We start from the raw sequence: 21,457 nt of genomic DNA on the forward strand, positions 1-21,457 counted from the left end.
TTAGACGCCACTTCCGCTTTGTTTCTAGAATCCTTACACTATCCGTATTATTTGTGTCCTGTGAAAGTGGGGTTGGTGAGGGTTGTAAGGTTTGATAAAATGTAATTTTCTTGCCCATGAAGGGAAGAATAAATATTCTGTGTTTCTAAGTGCAGCAGGAAGGAACTGTCGAGGGTGATTTCATTGCTGCGAGTTTAGTGGAGACTTATTAAGTACAACACTGCCCATGCTGTGACTTTTCGTAAAGGAAGGTTGGGTCACTCTTATCAATGGCACATGAGATGTAGGCCTTCATACACTCTGTCGCTGTGAGTATATTGGTTTAATTTGTGCACGTAAAATAGCACATGTTTGTCCTTGTAGTCGTGTGGATTTAGGATATGGATATCATTTTCAGTTGCCAGTACTCTGCACCTCATTGACATTTAGAAGTAAAATTACGTACATTTCACACTAGCCCAAAAAGTGGTTGGTTTTCTTAGATTAATGAACCATTTTATAATGTTTTGGTAAATATTTTTGTCTCTCTTTTATTTCATGTTCTAGTATTAAGTATGTTCAGTCTTCCTACATACGTCTGCCTTACAATGCAAGACACAGTGATAAAATAATAGCTGAAAAATAATTTGGTGCATCTTTACAATTATGTGATTAGTTGAATTCGTTATTGTTAATGGTTGGGGCAAATAATTTTTAATCAAATCCAAATTCAATCTAAGGTTAGTTTAGCTGGATAGGTTGGGATAGTGTGAGGTCTTCGAGAAATTTGCAGCTCCTAGGACATATAGCATGCTGGAGAATTCCCAGCCTTTCAAACCCTCTTCCTATATGTTTGATAGAACTCCTTGAATGGGAGGTTTTGTGAGGTCTAATAACTGTAAACAAAGCTCATATGTAGTGCAGGTACATATGTTCACCATATAGCAAAGTTCTTCTCACATATATTAGCCTAATTACATAACTTAGACATCATTTTCATGGATTTATTGATGTAAGTTACCAGATCTGTTGTTCTAAAGAGTAAGAAGGAAGAGGATATACACTCACTCACAACTTTGTGTGTGTTATCCCATATGTATTGTATCAGATGTGGTGTAAAAATTCAGTTAAAAATAACACTATATAAATGAGTGGATTTTCTTTCTCTGTATTAATTGGGAGCACATTATTTCATTATTGCTGTTTTATGATTTTGGGATATTCAGCTTGGAAGTTTGTAAGAAAATTCCATTCCATATTGTGTATCATATATGAAAAGTTTTCAGAGAAATGTGTTTCAACCATTGGTTGGCATATGAAATTTGGCAATTAGCTGCTGGTTGTGTGGGAAGTAGAAATCTTCTTCTTCTATGGCTCTCCGGTCCGTATTTGGTCCATGGCCTCCTCAATTCTCTTCTTCCATTCAGTCCTCTGTTAGGTCCGTCTGTCCGAGGCTTTGATTGAGGTTTCAAAACATCTTCCTTTTTACGGTGCAAGGTTGTTAGCCTTGTGACCAATCCCCAACCTGGAGGACCAGGGTACCTGTCTTAATCTGACCTCTCCCCCTCGACCAATCTGGCTAGGGAGGCCCTACCAGTAGCTAAGCTACCGCCAGCATAGCTCTTGGGGTCACTGAGGTACTCAAGCCCCACCACCGAGACAAGATGCAGGTACCATTAAGTGAGGGGGAAGTAGAAATATTTAGGCAAATACCAAGTCGTCAAAAACTCATGTAACAAGAAATGTAGTATGAAGAATCAAACTGCAAGAAACCAAGATTTATATTTGCACATGCAATGACGCAGTTGGACTGAACACCATAGTCAATTCAGTTATACCATTGTTTTAAATCCTTCACATTTTCACTTCTGTGACTTGGACTTGGACTGTGAAAATTAAATTGCCTTATTATAGCACTGTGCAACCATCATAAATTTATGTATATAATTCACTTGCAGTCTTTTTTATGATTGTTATGTCACAATGATCATTAATCATGATTTTCTTTATCTGGACAGGAGTTATGAAAATCTGTTTTCATGAATAATTTTAAAATGAACAAGATGGATGTATTTAATGAAGGGTTATAAATAATATGGGATAGGGTATATCACATTTAGAGAATACTTCTAGTAATGCACTATATACAGGACATATTCCAAAAGAATATACACTGCAACATATAATACATACATAATTACACTATTGACCCTTTAAAGCCAAAGTTAGTCTAAATAATATTAAATAATTCAGTCTGTACTGTAAGAAATCTAGGAGTAGGGGTACTGATTATACTCACAGTTATCACCAGGCTTTAAAGTGTTTACAGTTTCTTAGCAATAATCATACATCATATTTTAAAACAACTAAATTACACTCAAAATACATTTTGTTTGAACCTCTACTTTCCTAATTTATATTAATGACCTACCACCAACAAGAAATGCAGTCTTATGTCTTATCTATGATCATGTGCAGAGCATTTATGTTATCAGTGTTAGTCATGTTGGCACAGTTAATTCTTAGAAAAATGAAAAATAAAAATAAAGTCATGCACTTTCAGAACAGTGATAGTATACCTGGCCCAGGCCTCTTAGTGAAAAATGTGATGCAATGCTCTGCATCATTCGCAAACATGTGAGCAACTATCATATAAACAGTCTAGGCTTGGAATGTCATGCAGCCTTCCTCGCCTAATGCTCCTACAATAACGTGTCTTTTCTAATCGTGTCTGCACTAATAGAGAGAGTATAATCCTCAGTTAGCTGGCCGGCAGTGCATTTTATCTGAACGGTTGTACTATTTTCCAGTGCGTGGAGTAGCACTGAACCTTACTTTTACTGCAGAATATGTTGAAGTTAGGGCTGTACAGTGGAAATAATTGGATAGTAAGTAATTACCGTATATTAATTGTGATAATACGACATCATTTCTCTAAAGGGAGTGAAAGAAAAGTGTAGATCTTAGCATTTCTAATTTTTATGTCTTCAGGCACTGAGCTACTGTAAACAGTAATACCCAGATTTTTATTGCAAACATTTCTTTCCTGTTTTATTACATTTAAGTGTTAATGGTGGACAGGTGGGAAGTGTTCGTGTTAACCCTTTTAGACAAGCTGACACTTTGCAAAATGGCAAATAAAAAGTCTTGCAAATTAAAACTCTTAAATGTGCGTGTGTTTGGGATATTTATTTTTGCTGGGATCATTTGAAAGTGACAAAATTAAGCACTTTGTCGAGGAAATAATTCTGTAATTAAAAAGTTTGTAAATAGCTATCAGTTATTTTCACTGACTTAACATGGTTTACAGACAAAACAAATTATATAGAGAAAACAAAAGAAACAAAACAATGACATTATTAGCAAGTTGTTTTGACATTCGTTGATTTTTTGGACTTGTAGGTAGATACAAACTTCCATCTTCAGCCATTAAAATGGAGGCAGTATATTCCTCTTAATCACTGGTGTCTGCTTACAAATCCAAACTTTATTAGCACCCAGAGGACTAAACTTGACATCTTCATTGCTATGAGATCGACAAGTCGTAATCCTAACACAACATAGTTTAACATAGCATTTTGGGGTTGTTGTTGTTTGTTTGTTTTCAAACCCCCCCCCCCCCCCCCCCGCCCATTCATGCACCTCTTGTTCTTAGAGTGAGATTTCATGCACTCGTCATCGATGAGGTCTTGATTTTTGTCTCAAAATGCATGTAATTATTTTTCTAGTGCAATTGATTGGGCTTTCTTAAGTCCCTTTTGATCTTCTTGTTGATGCATATTTCGTGTAGAGGCTGGTATGAAAGTGGTAAGTTACTTGAAAGGAATTTGTTTGCAGCAGTTTGAAAATGGTTGTTATTATTTGTTTGGTTACAAATATTGCTACTGGATCTTCAGAAATAAAGTATTTAGTGTATAGAAATACTGGCATTTTAGGAGTGATCTTAAAACAATTTTTTTTTTATATGGCTCTGTATGAATATCTGTGAGTCTGAACAGTTATCTGTCCATCTGTCTCTCAGGCCTTTAGCGTCTGAATGGTGGAGTGAATTTTCTTCATACTTGGTAGTGAACAGTACTTGTGTGCTGTGAGTTTGAACCTAATAATATAAAATTTAAGAATGATTTAGCAAACAGGAAAGGCATGCTGAAATGTCAGACATGCAGTTTATTCAAAAACAGTTCATACATAAAAATGGATATCTTCTGGGTTGTCGTGCTGTGTAGTCTGTTAGAAGATTGCCGATTTCAGTTTCTGTTGGCAGCAGAGATGAAGTTGGCTGCCTTCTCGGTTGTTGCGCTGCGTAATCCGCTAGACATTACTGTATGTTTTATAGGTGCTTACTGCCTCCATGACATTCCTTCCACCTACAGTGACTTTTTAGACAGTGCAACAGTGAATTGACTCCTGTATTATGTATGGAGCAGTCTGACTTGGCAAGAAGAGCACTGGGCTCATTCACCTTAATCCTTGCTCTCAAAAGAAACTGACTGTGATGTTGTTATGAATTATTTTGATCATAGTGTGTTTCTTGTTAAGAAGGCTGCCACAGCCCTCTTCCATAGTGTAAAATTACGTTATTTACATGATGTTTGATTGAAGTGAAACATAGATTGTTTAAAGCTTTGTTCTGACTTATATAATTTCAGCAAATATTTGTGTCGTATTTGTCTTTACACATTCCAATACAGATATAAGTGGGATTCCAACTTACAATTGATTTTTATGTTGCTTAACAATAAAAAGAACAAAATTAAAACAATTGGTTACCCTTAAATGCCCCTCGTGATATATTTTAAAGTTACATCATTTGAATCAACCATATTTCGAACATTATGGACTAGCAAAACTTGCGCCAATTAAACGTATAACTAGCTGGATGTCCAGGTGTGTGTGTTTTATGTTTATCAGGAGTTACGTTGCTTAGAAACGAACGTATTACAATCATTGTTCATGTTTGTCCGTGGGTAACTCTCCTAATTTGTCGCCAGACAACTTTGAGGACGGATACTGTACCCAGAAGTTACAGAACTCCAGTAAAATAGGCTGCCCTCCATCAGATATCATTTCAATTTTAGAATCGTTCCATCTCCGTTGTCCATGAATTTGGCGTTATTAAAACTCAATCGCCTAAGAAGTCTGATACACTGCATTTCGTAGGTTATGGTATCATTTTGAGTGGAAATGCCTGTAGAGAATGCTGTTTTCTCAACATCGACGTCTGTGTAGCTGCTAGCATTCCTTCTCGTTTGAATATTAAGCTTAATTCAGTACGTAGAATTTTCCTTTTGAGGAACATCTGTGTGGGTTCCGATACGGTAGATCAGTTATTCATCAGGTGTTCTGGACTCGTCCAGTTGTTATCGTCACATTACTCATAATGATCTTGGATTAGGTTTAAACCTGTTCCAGCTCCATTTATTCTGACCATCTCTTCCTTATCTTCTATTTGATCTTCTGGGGCGGTATTTCCAAGTTTGTCTGGATAAACGTCTTTGCTACATTCGTTCTGTATGAGAACCAGAAATCCCAAGTCTGGTCCACGAAGCAACTCTGTGTGTTGTACAAATGGAAGTGACTTACGTCATAATTAGAGAGTTGCTGTGTGCATGCGCCAGTGGGAGATTCAAACGCACTGGGTTCGTACTGGAGAACAGTGGGATATTACATTTGTTGTGTGTAGATTTAAAGGAGTCCTGATACTCAGGAGAGAAGTACTATGCAATATTCTCATTAAATTTTGTATATCCTACCGACGAAAATAGTTCTCCCAATCAAAGTGCTTTTAAAATTATCTTTAATTCTAAATGAAGCAAGAAAGCTTTGTTATTGGTTAGTAGCCAATGCACATACTCATGCCTCGTCGCCATTGTGAAGGAGAATTAAATCGTGCAGTGGAACTTCATAAACAGCATGAGGATTTTGTTATTTTGGCTGTTTACATAACCACTTCGAAATTTATTTTTGCCCAGCACCGATCCCATAGAACGCAATTTTGTTGCCATTTTGTAAATCGTTGCTTTACGTGGCACTGTACTGTCACGATACGTTCTACTGCTTTTGCAGGCGATCTTTGTGTTGGTGAAGTGCCGTGTTTTATTTGAGGTGATGATAACTGAATTTTTAAATATTATTCAGATAAACTTGTGCATGAAAATTTAATGTGTTGCTGTACTTTAGTACAATGCTTGAAACCATGCTTCTGCTTCTATTTACGATTGTCGTGGTACTTTCTGTCTCCATTCGAAGCACAGCCCTTTAATGATGAAGTTGAATGTGTGCTGTCAGTATCTGCACGCAATTTAATCTAAAGGCAACGGTTATATTATTAATCTATTTCGAGAATCTATGATGATAACGGGTGCCGTTAGAAACACAAAAGTGTGCTGGAAAGTTTTCTCCATTTGAAACTTTTATTTTCAGATGCTCACAAACTCTGTAACGTACGACGAAAGATTACACCATTTCGTCACATTTTTCATAATCTCTTAGATTCTGATCATAAGGAAGATTAGTCTTGCTGATTGTAGGTAGAATGGGGTAGTGGTAACGTTCTAAACTTTTGTTCTGGATGTATCCAGTTCGAATATCATCTGGGTTGCAGGCTAGCTAGAAATGTTTCGTGACGTTTCTCAGTCTCTACAGGCGTGTTCTGGGCTGGTACCTTAATTCCCATTCAAGTTCTGCGTTTCATGCAGTGTCTTTAAATTACCCAAGAATCAATCAGTCAGCACAGCGCTCATGTGTTTAGTTAAATATACACTAAATAAAAGTATTAGTACACGGAACATAGCTTTCTATGTTTCGTAGGTCCCGGATTTAATCTCTGCTCGGATTCTGAGATTTTTATGTCTTTTATCACACGATCCAGGCGAATTAGGGACAATTAACATCGGTCACTACCGCTTCCTTTCTCTTTCTTCCCTGTCAGTCACCCATAGTCGTACAGTAATTTGACACTGCTATTAACTCGGTGAAGTTCAGAACGAATTTTTAAATAAACTGAGCAGAATAAATAGATGACTACGATAATAAGCCACTTTGAATTTAATTATGTTAAAACGTTGGAAAAACATCGGGCGTCATAGTCTATGCATCGATTTTGATCCCATTGACTAAAGAAATAATCATACGAGCAAGTTTTCATTTGCTGTACGTCATGGTCATAGGAAGATATGTGCACCCTAGAAGACGAAGTAGGTAGGCAATTTAGGGTGATATGTATCAAGGAACTTCGTGGGGGTTGCAGAACAACTAGTTTTGTTAAGCTAGTGAAGGGGGTGGCAAGGAATGTGTAAGGTCGGCAGAGTTTTGTTGTGGAAATCCGAAAGATAGTCACTTGACTGAGAATGAGATGTGAGAGCAACTTTGTGATGAATGCTAGGGGAACAGATTTTTGGGAAGAGAAGTGGATACAATTGGCTCAAGATCGTGTCCATTCACAGGTGTTGGTATTACTGGTATCGAACTTCAGGGTTCTGCTATAAGAGAATTAAATTGTTTTCATTATGGCATTATGTAACTCATAACTGTGGCTTCCCCCTGGTGCAAATACATCCTTCACCACGATGAACTTATATGATTATAGGAGCAGGAGTGTGGCAGGAGGTCTTGACCCCAAGATATTTGTGTCTTATCAGCTAGGGTCAGAACAGCGTTGCATATGAATGCATGGTAGTAAGATTTCGAAGTGTTTCATAGGGTACAAATTTAAACGGGTTGATAAGGCAAAGGAAAATCTGTGATTTGTATTGACAGATTGCATCTACCATACATCCTTATTGGTAAAATTTATGTCGGACGAGGGGTTTTAAGACCAGAACAACAAACCCAATTCATTTTATTTTCATTGCTTGAAATTGAAAATTAAAATTGGGGAAATAAAACGAGTGGATATGTACACTTCAATTTGGAGTACTTACAAAATTGAAGGGCTCCTTATTAAGTATCTCTCCCACCCCACAAATTGTTGGGCCCACCATTTTATTGTCGGTGTGAGAAATGAAGTCACAACTATATGTTATGGCATGACGTTTACCAAATTTCGGGAAAATGGGAAATTTTTCAATTAGTTTAAAAGGGTGACACAGACAATATGGCAATATCATAAGCCTGTTTCCCCCCATGAGAAAGTAAAATAAACGAAAACAAAAACCATTATATTTTCAAGAATCAAATTTTGTTTTAATGTTTTACAGTACAGTACAGTACCAGGACTGAAATTCCATTCACTCTTTGTTCTTTTTTTACGTGGACATGTTTGGGATAAAATATGGCAATAGTTTGCGTGACCTGACCTGTGTAGCTTGACCGCGAAGAACAGTGGTGGTGCCATGGCGGAGTGCGCGCGAACTATTGATCTAGCAGGGACGAGAATATTCTACATCGCGGACTGCGTACAGTGGTTCACACCACAGGGTGGTTACTAGCGTCTGTTGCCACGTGGTGGCCGTAGCAACTCGCGCCAAGATCTCCCGATGCGCTGAACCGTATTTCTGTCTGGTCTTCAGATTGGCATATTCGAAGATGCGGACGACTATCAATTGTGTCTTATGGTTACGATGCTACTCGGTGTTAAGCTTTGTTTTAGTGAATTGTGCCATGACTTTCGTAGATTCTCGTTTATACAGACAGACGTATTTATAATAATTTGGGGTTACATTTTCAGAAGCAAAGTGGAGGTTATGCGGAATATGAATTATGAACGCCACCTCAAATACTAATGGAGCAGTTTAGGTATGAATCATGTTAGGGTGAAAAAATGTTACATTTTACTGGGTTTCAGCCCCACGTTTTTTACCTTCAAAAGAGTGATGTGGCTGATCATAGGTACTAAATTGATGTCTGAAGATTATTACAGCTGAGTTTGGAGTTGGCTATGGGGCGGTTCAGATTTATAATTGGACTTACCAGTTGTCTAATATCAGGCGAAGTGTAACGGTTGTAACCTACTCTTATTTATGTTGGAACATTTTCCTCTGAGGTATTTTTAATATACACGATGTTTCAGGTGTGGGTATTATCCCGTTTGTTGGCGATTGGTCATTGTTGTATTGTTAGTGTTAATGTTGTTTAAATGTTAATATTAATATTAATGGCAGCCGTGGAATAAGGCCTGACCTGGAACTTTTGGAACACCGCATATTCAGATCGTTTACGAAATGCTTTTTGTTCTTAACAGAAGTTGTGAACAGTAACTAACTCCGCCCGGCTATTCGAGCTCTAACCAAAACTTATACGTATACGTATTGCTGCATGGAACAGAAATCTTGAGACGCTGGTAATTGCTCAATTGGTCAAAGAAATTAGTATATTTTCATGCAGCCCGAAGATTAATTACCGCGTTAACTAGATCCTTTCACTGATCTCTATATTGAGCAAGATGTATCCATTACACATAGTTAACACCATATTTCTGTAAGATAAATTTTAGTATTGTCCCTTCACTGTTTGGGTCTTTAAAGTGGTCTTTTATTTTGCAGGATATGTGCATTTATCATCTCTCCCATACTACGTGCATCGCCCACATCTATCTCCTTGGTTTGACCGTATTAATAATATTTGTCGAGGAGAACAAACATTAAGTTCTTCAATTTACGGTTTTCTCCTGCCTCCTCCTACATACTGAAACCTCGGGCTAACCGTTCTCTCTCCCATCCAGGTTTGAGATTTGATGTCTCTAGAATACTTAGTCGTGCTACTATACAGGAATCGCCAACATCTTTTAGTTGACAAGAAACTGGGAGGAGCTTATACGTTACAGCGGACACCATATGAATCTATAAAATATGTGAATTGAAATAATTATTTTGCGATTGTGTTCTCTCATCTGTTGTAACAACTGGCTCGAGAGGAAGTATCAAGAGAGCGTGACAGATAATCGGACGATTAATTTAAATATTTAAAATGCTTGTGGCTTAGGGCAGTGGTATTCAATCTAGGGTACGCGCACCCCCGAGGGTAGGCGAAGACATCTTAGGGGGTACATGAAATTTTAGAAAAATATATATTATTTTATGATGAACACTGAATAATCAGTAATGTAATTTATTTAATTTATTTTAGATGTAGATTAACTTGAATTATACACCAACAACTTTGGGGGTAGAAAGTCGAAGAGAAATTATATCTGGGGGTACGCGAACAAAAAAGGTTGAATACCACTGGCTTAGGGCACCCTTAAAACCTTTCTGAGGGCACCGAACTGCCCACGAACGCTCGGGTGGTGATCCGTGATGTGTGGTATTTATATTGGGGAACATTATTATTCGTCTAGGCCTAATTTGTTGAAATGTTCTGTAGCACTTTTATGTTCTTTTAAAATAAATGCAATTTCCTTTTATTGGTTACGAAATTGTGTACTTTATTGTATCTCGGACACCAGTGATTCAACCGGACGTTTCCCCTGCTCGTCTGTCTGCTTGTCTCCTGTTGTACTTGTGAAGTCTTCCTTCTGCCGAAGTTTACTTTTATTCCAGTGTAAAGTGTTACGAAATTAGTCGCGCCTTTCTTTACTTCATTGCTGAAAGTTTCTTTCACCCGCCAATGAGACAAAGTTGCAACAAATTAAATTTCCAGTCGCCACAGTAGGTTAATTATTGGCAAGACATTGAAACTATAGTCTTATAGTAATTTAGGGAGATCTCGACACTTTTAACAAATTTCACTCTAGCGACAGCTGCACTGTAGTGGCAAAGACTGTAATTGTACAGAAGATAGCCTACCATACTGCGATCAACGTGCAACTTCAAAGGAGTCTGTTTTTGCAAGTCTCAACCTCGTACGGAACCCTCAAAGACGACCAGGTGAGTTTTACATACCCTAAATAGCACATGCTATAATAATTACATTCCAGATAATGATAATTACACTGGATGCACATGGCATTTATGGATTAATAGTTATTGCGGTGACAACTCGCACTTTCTAAAGGACAGCCATGCTATGTGAACTGACAAAAACTTCAACTGTGACCAGTGGTGACATGTGTATTGTAATCGTGTAAGTCAGGGAGGTTTCGACATAGTGTATATCTTTTTCTGGTTATGAACCTTATGATACGGTGTTCACTTGGCATGGGATAAGTCAGCAACAGTTAGTAATTTGACTAGTGGGTTTCGAAAATGTGGAATCTACCCATACAACCCTGGCGTACTGGCAGATGATGTCTTCGAGTATGAGCTTGTACCAGCTCTGAATGGTGGAGATCCTGTTCGTCTTGACTCCCCTGCACCCTCATCAACGTCTACGTCCTTTGAAGAATTGTCACCAGTTCCAGTGATAAAATCCCGAAGTGACTCCTCTATTCGCAAAGGAAGGAAGAAACAGGAATCGGCTGTTGTAACATCAGCAGCCTTCAGGGAAAAACTGACAGAGAGCAGACAGAAAAGTGGAAAGCCAAACAGGCGTATTGAAATGAAGACAATTATTAGCCGCCATTCAGAGCGACGGCTCGGGACGGATGTTCCCAGCTCCTCAGGTAACATCAACCGTGTTGAAAATTACTGTGGTGTGTGCAGTGCCTACTATTACGATGACAAAGCTGGCGAACAATGGGTTAAATGTCTCGGCGACTGTGGAAGATGGTTTCATGAAACTTGCGTGGAAAATGGAGCAGATAATCAGTTCACATGTAACGCCTGTTTTTAATTTTGCATATTTACTGTTTATTGACATTATTTTATGAATTCAAGTTGTTTCTGTTCAGTAGTTACAGTCTCCTAATATTTCCCATGCACATGTCGAAATCTCCCCAAACACAGGGAGAAGTCGACATTTTGCTTCCATTTCTTTTTTTGTTAATTGCACTGTTTCCCTTAAACTTACCTGCTTTATTATTGTAGTACAAATAAAACATACCTCCATGGATAATATATGAAAATTTCTTTTTTTAATTTTCGAAAAATATTCCTGAAACCTAGAGTTCTTTCTTAAGGTGTCGAGATATCCCTAAATTACCCTATTTCTACAGGAGAATATTAAAATAATTGAATATGAATATATTACCTACTTAGTCCATTCTCCTTTGTTTATAAACACTTATAGTATCATGATGCCCATTTATATGTCTCTCCCCCTACCATTTAATTTTGAACCAATTGACGAATTTTATGAAACTTAGTATGAATATCATGTCATTAGAGATCGCCCTGCCTTTGTACTTTATAAATAATTTATCTGTTAAATGAGTAGAAGACTAAATGTATGGTCGTAACAAGGAGCCTGGGCAAGATCCTCACAATAGGTGATTATAACTTTGAGGTAGTGGATGAGTTTAAATGATCAACATATATATAGCATATCAGAAGAAATAAAGAGAAGAATAGTAGCAGAGGCTATTATGGTCTGAATAAGATATTCAAATCAAAACATCTAACTTGGCGGACAAAGATAAGACTCCATAAAACCTTAATAAGACCTGTCATAATATATGGCCCTGAAGCCTGGGTAATGAATAAAATTGATGAAGGGGCTATAAATATATTTGAGAGGAATTTTTGGAGCCATCAAGGAATGAGATCATTGGAGAGGAAGGTATAATAATGAGTTATACAGATATATGGAAACCAGGATTTGGTCTCACATATTAAAGTGGGACGGATTAGATGGGCAGGGCATGTGACCAGGTTGGAGGATTATTCAGACCCAGCTAAACAAGTGCTAGAATCACAATTTTATGGAATCCGGAAAGTTGGCAGGCCCAAACTGAGGTGGGCAGATAGTGTAGCCCAAAATGTTAAAAAACTTGGAAGCAACAATTGGAAGAAAGTAGCCCAAGATAGAATGAGGTGGAGATGATTTCTAGCGGAAGCCAAAACCCGATCTGGGTTGTAGTGCACGTGATGATGATGATGATGAAATAATTTATCTGTAATAGCAACATGGCAACTGTGATTACTTCTGAGGTTGCAGTGATTGCAAGCATTCTGAAGCTTTGTATGATAATCGCTCATACAAAGTACCACACTCTTGTAAGACTTGAGGTTCTCACAGCGGTGAGTATGAAGATTTCCGTCTTCTGGGTTGTTGCGCTGTGTAGTCTGGTCGATGTTAACCAACGTTTCAGAGGTCATACTGCCTCCGTCATCAGGGCAACAACCCAGAAGACGGAAATCTTCTACCACACTCTTGTTGAAATATTTTTGTTTTTTGTAGAATGTAAGACACAACATAGCCATCAGGCGAAGTTACTAGGTTTCGTAAAAGTAAATACAGGTAGTGGAACGCTGAAGTTGAGCTTGTGAAATTTTCTATGGAGGTAAATCATAAACAGACTAAAAATTACGTATGAAACATACAAAAACAGCATACGTAATTAATGAAATTGGTGCGAAGCTTTGATTTTATGAAGAGACTCGTGATGTGGACAGTGTAAATGGCTTTTAGATACAGTTGTTTTCATCTGTGTTTAAAGTTGATTCAACCTATCCTCTTCTGTACTTGACGCGTGGTCAGTGCTTTTGTACGCGTTACAGAAAATATCGTGTTTCGGACCTCATTTTCCCATAGAGGTAGGTGTTCTCTGACCAGGGCTATAAATTCACTTTGATCTCAGAGAAAGCTTGGAATGTGGAATTTAATTATCTGTAAAGTTTCAATCATTGTAAACATTATAACTTGTTAGGAAGCATTCCACTTGTTAATGATTTTCATAACTTGCCGTATCCCTTCCTCTGCTTTACTGTCGGAAAGATGATTATGAAGGAACGTTGAATTAATCAGGGTTGGACTTTGCGCTGTGTGTTTCCTTTAGTGAGGGTTTACGAAGTTAGAATTCGCAGAAGCACTTGAATAACAAAAGCTTGCTCCAAGTTACACTGGAAATCAGACGCTCTGACGCTGAGTTGTTTGACGGCGTCTGTCATGTAAGAGAAAGTGTTATTTTACCCATCGATGACATAATATGGGATAAACGTTGTTGCGCCGTGTAGTCTGGTAGAAGTTTACGAATGTCGCGATCATCGCCCTGATGATGGAGGCAGTAAGGATCTCTGAAACTTTGGTAAACTTCTGCCAGACTACACGGCACAACAACCCAGAAGACAGCAATCTTCAGACTCACCGCCGTGAAAACCTCAAATCCTACATGGGCAAATCTGTCATCCATTGACTCTGTAGAAAATATGCAGTTAATAACGACTCGAAATATAAACCATGGCCAAGCACAGAGTCCGTTATTTGGACGAAATTCTTTTACATCGTATAAATCCAGGAGGATTGACTTTGAAGCTGCCTTAAATTCAGTACGAAATCCGTCTTTATGTAAGCATTTAGTGTGTGATTTTCCTTTAATTCTGCCTTTCCGCTGTTGCTCGTTAAGCCCGAGATGTGATTCTGTTTGACTGGTTGTTCAGTAAGGTACTGGATGTCCCGGAACAGAGTTCTCATTTCAGTTCTGTTTCTGGCTTCTTTGTTGGTGGTACGTGAGCTGGAATGTCGAACCCCATCTCGTATCATTGCAGCAGCCTGATATGTCCTGCATTGTCAGAGCTATGCCGAGCGTATTGTCCCAGCAACGAAACGTTTATTATAACGAAAGTCTGCTATTCGACCCATGTCTAGCTGTTCGTCCAAATAAAGATTATAGTTTGCAGTCAACGAAGTTCTTACGATGGGCGCTTGTACAGGCATGCGATGAGGAAGGTTATACGTGGATATTCAGTTTGAATGTCCTTATTTTAAAATTAGTGTTGTAGCTTGCTGACTACAACACTTGTTTTTAGAAATTAAAAAAATGATTAACTTAAGAAACTGCAGGGTAATTATAATCTTACCAAAACATTTCTAAACAATTAATTAGCTTTCATTGGAATTACGTTCTAAAACCTGTACTAGTATGTACGGTATAACCCAGAGTATCTTCGTGTGTTTATCTCTTGGTCTCGCGTTGGCCTGGCAGTCCGAATACTTATGAGCTTTAATCCAGAAAGTTAATTTCTGGTGTTGTCCTGGTCACTTGGTAGCCAAGGTCACGTGACTTAACCCTCTCGGACGTCTGCGGTTATCTGGCTCTGTGAATGATGCGTTTTGTGTGCCTCATACTAAACAGTATCGCAGCGTTTACGATTCTGATTGGACGAGACCAGAAAGTGGACGATGGCGACGAAGGCTTAGCGGCATTCCTGGACATTCGTAGACAACAGTAAAGACATTTGCCGTGTTCGTCATTTTGTACACGTTTCTTACGCCTGCTGCCTTCAGTGAAACCAAAGCTGTAAGTCTATGAACTTGTTAGGTTAGTTTATAATTAAGCTTGGATTTGGACCAATACGAAGTAATTAGAGGTCAGTAAAATAGAGAAAACACTGAAGAGCGAATGGAGCGTGCGAAATGCTCCCCAAATTGTCCTCAGCAAAATTAATTTTACCTTCAGTCTTACTGAGGAACAACAGACTCGGCTTGCCTCTTTTGGTTGATATTCTTGGCTAGTTTTAAAACAAAATGCTAACTTTTCATCAAGAGAGTTTCTCACTTTATATTTATCCACGAGACGCTACGCTTGTGAAACGTCTGACTTGGCATCGCAGTGATGAAAGCCCATTGAGCTAAATGTGTACGAGTAGATATCCTTCTGTATGTGGATGAGGGTCTATTAGTTTGACCTAACAGGGATCAAGTGGGCATTATGCGTACTTTGATATCGAGTGCTTCAGTATATCTGTAGGCGGGCCACCGTAGCTGCAGGTTTTCGAACGTCACCACGTAGCAACTATTTTTGCGGCATTTTAATTATTATTCTGTGTACTCTTCCAAAAATAGGTGTGTAGTACGTCAGGATATGTGAAGTTTGTTAAGGAACCCTATTTATCATGGAATTTAAATTAGTATGTAGGGATTCTGATATATATTTATAAGGCAGAGGCTTTGAATATGAATATAGGCCGATGCCACTTCATTGCCCTAATCTTATACCAAGAAGCTGACATTTATTACACGTTTTCGAAACCATCCGATCAATAAATTCCGGGTCAAAACATCCACAAATACACAGTCCAATAATGAAATTAGCCAATAGATGTGCTCGTATAATATCGACAACGCGTATGAGACTTTGGCCGACATTTCCATGCAGATTGCAAGGTACATTTGTGCAGACTGTCCATTCAAGTTACCTCTTAAATTTACGTGAGGTAAATGGGCATTTACTATAGCAAATGTCTAAACGTCATTTTTCGTCGACATCTCTTTCTGAGTTTTTATTCATTGGAATTTTTACAGTAAGACGTGAGTTCATTTGAAATTAGATATTACAGAGAGGCTTTCTAGCTTCGAATAATACATAACTGGGAATATCGTGAATTGTACAAGTTGGCTTGTATACTTAACAGCGACGTAAGCGATTAAGGTGGGTTTTATTTCGAAAATAAAGTAAATTCTTTCAGAATTTTAGTCGGGAAACCTCTTTGGAAGCTGCTACTTCTAAGACCTAGGAGGAGATGGACAGTAGTATTAAAATGTATCTTAGAGATGTAGGTTGCGAGTATGGGAGAGGATGACACTGACTCGTGATGACGTGAAGTGGTCAAATGTAGTGTTAGCGGTGTCGAATCTTTGGATTCTATTAGCAGTTGTTATAGTTCTTTATTCTTAATTTTCGTTTAATGACTAAAGTTAACCTTTCACCGGATATGTTGTTTGTTGCTTGTAGTGTAATTTCTTTCTGCGTGATGCATACGTCATCTGATGGAGCCTGTGTCTCATATAATTTTGATCTGTGACATGCCACGGGTGTAAGATGTTTGAAGTGACTGTGAAACTCGGTCAGCTACACATCCTTTCTATGCAAAAATGCGAGTATGTCAATTTTACGAAGCCAGGTATGGATTCGTTACTCGCTTCCAGGCGTTTTATGAATTGTATTTATTTTGACAATTTACTTCTTTGATCGCCGAACGACATAAGTTGGTTTGACGGATTTTGTATTTGATTCCTGCCAATGTAACAAGACTAATTTGTTGTGAAATATTTGATTTTTACGGACGAGTGTACTACATCAACATTGTTCAACAAAATGTTAAACCTGCTTTCAAATGTTTTAGATTGTGTTGAGTACGTGAAATTTTTATGTTGTTTTCGGCAGCGAATTTTAAAACAGGAAATGCATGTATGTTAAGTGATTTTAGTTGGAATGATTTTCTAGCGCAAAACACGCCTTGTTTGAAGTAGTGATAACGAAATTCTGATAGGTTTTGTCAGGACGAATGTTGTTTGCGAACTGGTCCAACCTTGCCCTGACAAAAAAGTCCTGCACCTCAGCCGCTTTCCTTTGTTACAAAACAAGAGTAGAAGGGTGCACTTTAGTGGAGTGCAGAATTTTCAAGTGCTATGTTGCATACTTCATTGGCCTTGGATGTTAATTCATTGCAGATAAAAGCCCCTGTTACGAAACTGGTTGCACTACAGACTGCACTGTAGAGTCAAATATTATTTACGATGTGATTTGTTAAATATTCACCGTGTCAAAAATATTAACAAAATTGTTGGTGCTAATAGTATTTGTATTTTATGTGGTACGCTCGAAATAGAGTAAGGTGATGGGTGAGATGGACGAAGCATTGCGTGGAAGAGACAAGAATTACTTACAACTTCGGAGATGTAGGCGAAGATAGGATAATACTATTAAAGTCTAATCTCAAAGAAATGGCGTTTGATAATTATTGGATTCAGTTGTCATAGGATAAAATCAAATGGCTCGCTTTTGTGAACATGGCTGCGAAAATTCGGTTTTCATAAAAGAAGAACATTTTTTGACATGCTGAGCAACCATACACTTCTCTAGGAGGACTGTCCTCCTTGGGGTTGGTTGAAGTGGGGGTTATTTTGCATTTGTATGAACAATTAAATTCGCCCACAACGTTTTGTTTAGAGTCCCTCAATATCAAATTCAATCGAAATTCCTAGAACAATTTCAGGGATATAAAATGTGGACCATTCGGCACACCTCCGAGCTAACACGGTTAACATGTACGCTACGCCCCTGAGTAAGATTAATTATAGTTTATCAAGTATTTTGGTAGTTAGTGTTCTGATCTACCATTCATACGGTCTCATGTTCGATTTAAAACCTCACAATTACAACCAGTCATGTGAAATCATGAGTAGGGTGAACTTCCGAAACGTCGTGAATATCGAATATTTTTGAAACAATAAATTGTCCAGTAGAATGTATATATAATGAATTAACCATTGGCACAAACGTTCAGAGAATTGTCCATCTGAATGTTATCTTCGCGTGTCCTTGTATATGATCGTTTTCCAAGAAGATATCCTTCCAAAATTCTTTACGCACATTTGCTGTCCACTATTCGAGTTGGAAGCTCAGGACATCGTAGCCATCTTACTTCGCTGCTCTGACGATACTCACTGCCTTCTAGAAGTTGGGAGAACTTTCCATCGTACTGCAGCGTGTAACCTTAGGTCCGGATATTCTCATCCGCAGTTTTTTTCCAGACACAATTTATATCCTGCCCCAAACGTAGAAGAAACAGCCAACAAAATTATTGTTTTTCTGATCTTCATTGTTCTGGAAAGTAGAAGAGCTCGGTTTTTAAATTGAATACTAACAAGTATTTGTAGAATTCATTTTATTAATACAACGATGAACCTTCTTTGTGTTTATTATTTCTATTTGCATATAGGCCTACTTAAATTCGGAAACATTTTAAAATAATACACCGAGTTGTATTATGATGTTGTTGCATGTATGTGTGTTGTTTCATGACATGTTGATATGTTTCGTTTCATATATATTTTATACTGTTTCTTTTGGAAATATTGTAGAAAAGAATTTCTGCGCTATTTTTATGGTAATTATGTCGTCTAATATATGAACCTGTACAGCTTGAATGGACTATTTATTTCCAGCCTCATTATAAATATATCGGTATTCCATGATCTGTTGTGTGTTTGTTTTTATGTTAGCCTTATAATATTGATAGAAAATATATTCAGAGTTTAAAATATTTCTGGAAGCTGCTTTCGTAATACAAACAGCACAGAATAGTAACTCTTTCTAGGCCCCACTTTCACTTCAGCGAAAAGAAAAGACGAGACAAATCAGACAGAGACACAAATCTTAAAATGTACTGTGATCTTTTTTCATGTTTTTCTTGTAGAACTTGTAATGTTTTACAGTGAAACGCTCCAGCGTCGGTTATTAATTACGAGCGTAAAAGAAAGCACCTTACGAACCTGATACAAGATCTATACAGGAATTTTATCAGCGAAATTCTGTGATGTCCTCGTATTTCACAACATGTGTGCCGAGATACGTTATTGCGAAGCCTTGAGACTTTTATACCGCTTACATAGAACATTAAGGACACTTCCATTTCATTTCGGTTTCGTGCGCGCAGTCCTGGACAAGATTACAAGAAGACACAAACCAGTGCTCGTCTGGATTTATGCTGACTTGAATGAATTTGTTCGAAAGTACCGCTGGGAATTAAAAATTAACTTCTGAGAGGAATTTTAAATAATAATAACAACAATAATATCCGTTATAGAGTGATCGATGTTTTGAACAAACCTTAAAGAAAAAAGACATGAGAGTGTGGACGGAATGAAATTAACTAGTGCAGGTTAGACTTCTGTCTTGTGAGCAAGATACGAACGTCTGAGTCCCATAACGGGTAAGAAATCTTTGACAAGCTGAGCGACTTCCAGCTTCTTGAGTTGGAACAGTGTCTCACGTCCAAAGTGTCGTAATTGTACAGTAGCATTAATGGGACTCTTCTCTCTTCGTCTTTGTCTTATCGCGTACGTGTCCCTCTACCCAGTTTAGTTGGGCCACAAATTTATGATTCTGGCCGAGACAACGAAGAACTAATAGCCGAGTTCTCTGAAATTCTATTCTGTGCTTATGCATGTGTTTGCTTTCGTCTGATGAACCGAGTGCAGGTAGTGTAGTTGGCACTCCTACTTCGTATCCAGGAGGTCCCGGTCTGAAATCTCGACCCGAAGACCGGTTATGATGGCAGAGGCTTTTCGTTGTTTTCCGTAGACCGTCTGGATAGATTCCTATCGTCCTATCATTTGTCAGTTTGCTCTCAGCTACAACAGTGTCTTTGAACATGCTAAACAATAAATAAGTAACCAAATAAATTTAATTATATTTTTGCATGTGCAGATGTCATCCGCATTTGGTTCATGAAATTGTAGTGTATTCCATCATATGCCATACCAAATTAAGGAATGACGGAAGACTTTACATAAAAGTGACTGCTCTGTACTATAATACCGAAGACGTTTAGAAAATACGAAGGAACTACATGCAGAAAATGTACTAGTTTTACGTAATGTAATATTGGTACTCTGTTCTGTGCCCTGAGAATCAGTAAGGGCAGTTCTATTGTGTTTTGACAGCGATCACAGATTAATTGTAGGCCTACATACATATTGTATGAGCCGGGATAGCTCAGTCAGTATAGTGACTAGCTACGGTCTGGACGACCGGGGTTCGATCCCCGACGGGGGCAGAGGATTTTTCCTCTAGCCTCTGCGTCCAGACCGGCTCTGGGGCCCACCCAGCCTCCTCTACAATGGGTACCGGGGTCCTTTCGCGGGGGTAAAGCCGGCCGGGGCGTGATGCTGACCACTCACCCCCATCTAGTGCCGAGGTCAAGAAAGGAAGGAGCTATACCTCCACTCACCCCAAGCGCCTGTATGGCACATAGCGGGACAAACTTTACTTTACTTTTACATACATATTGTATTTTTGTGCAATAGCCCTCTTTCGATTTATTTATACCAGCGTCTCTCAGATTTTCTGATTAAATCGCAAAAAAATATTTGGTTAGGGCCTTCAGCCTTGTGCAGGCTTCTCCGCATTTTTAGGGGCAGCGTCGACTGGCATTATGAGCACCAGTCATCCTCGGTTAACACTGGGCGACTTCAGACGGCCCCTGATAGTGTTCCAAACCATCCAACTAAAGTACAGGGACAGTAGATGGGTGGGTGGAAAGAGACTTGTCGATTACCAAAAATATGGCACTGGAGATGTGAATCCTTTATGCACGAAAGAGTCTGTTTCAAAATGATGACAATAATTCCAATTTCCATAGAAGCTGTGATCATGTGTTCGTTCAGTGCAACCCTGGTATCATCCGACTTTCTTTCTTCGCACTAAATCTAATCTATATTTTGCTAAATCTCTTGATACCATTTTCGACGAACCTGGCCTGTGGAGAATGCGCTGATGTTTGAGGTACAATGCTACGCAGAGGAGCATATACGCCATATTTTTACTTTTGTTTGTTAACTAAAAATGCATTTGTTACTGAATTTCCGTCGTGTATGCATCTTTTGTTTCTCACCATGTTTACATGTCCAACCTTGCCCTCCTTTATGCTAACTTTATTGAATGAAGTGTATACACCGTCAGATTCTTTCTTGCTGCATATTTTTTCCCATTTCTCACATAATTCGTTCTTTTAGATCTGCTTTGCCTGAGATGTTTTTACTTTTCATTCCTCCTAAT

At 38.3% G+C, this 21,457-nt stretch overlaps 1 protein-coding gene across 3 annotated transcripts in view; it reads left to right on the forward strand.

Annotated features, from left to right (window-relative positions):
- Sema1a (semaphorin 1a) overlaps nucleotides 1–21,457 on the forward strand; it is a 799,656-nt gene continuing 778,199 nt past the window's right edge. Inside the window, exon 1 of one of the 3 annotated variants that reach the window (XM_022079449.2) lies at nucleotides 1–308. The gene's annotated coding sequence lies outside the window, so the exon portion shown is untranslated. Of the gene's footprint in view, nucleotides 309–15,032; nucleotides 15,194–21,457 lie in introns of those variants that run through there. The other 2 variants (XM_087343635.1, XM_022079438.2) reach the window with 2 other exon arrangements.

Source organism: Zootermopsis nevadensis, unplaced genomic scaffold (assembly GCF_977971745.1).
Source record: "Zootermopsis nevadensis isolate Lab colony 2312 unplaced genomic scaffold, Znev_1.0 Znev_ptg000006l, whole genome shotgun sequence".
Taxonomy (NCBI): Eukaryota; Metazoa; Arthropoda; class Insecta; order Blattodea; family Termopsidae; genus Zootermopsis; species Zootermopsis nevadensis.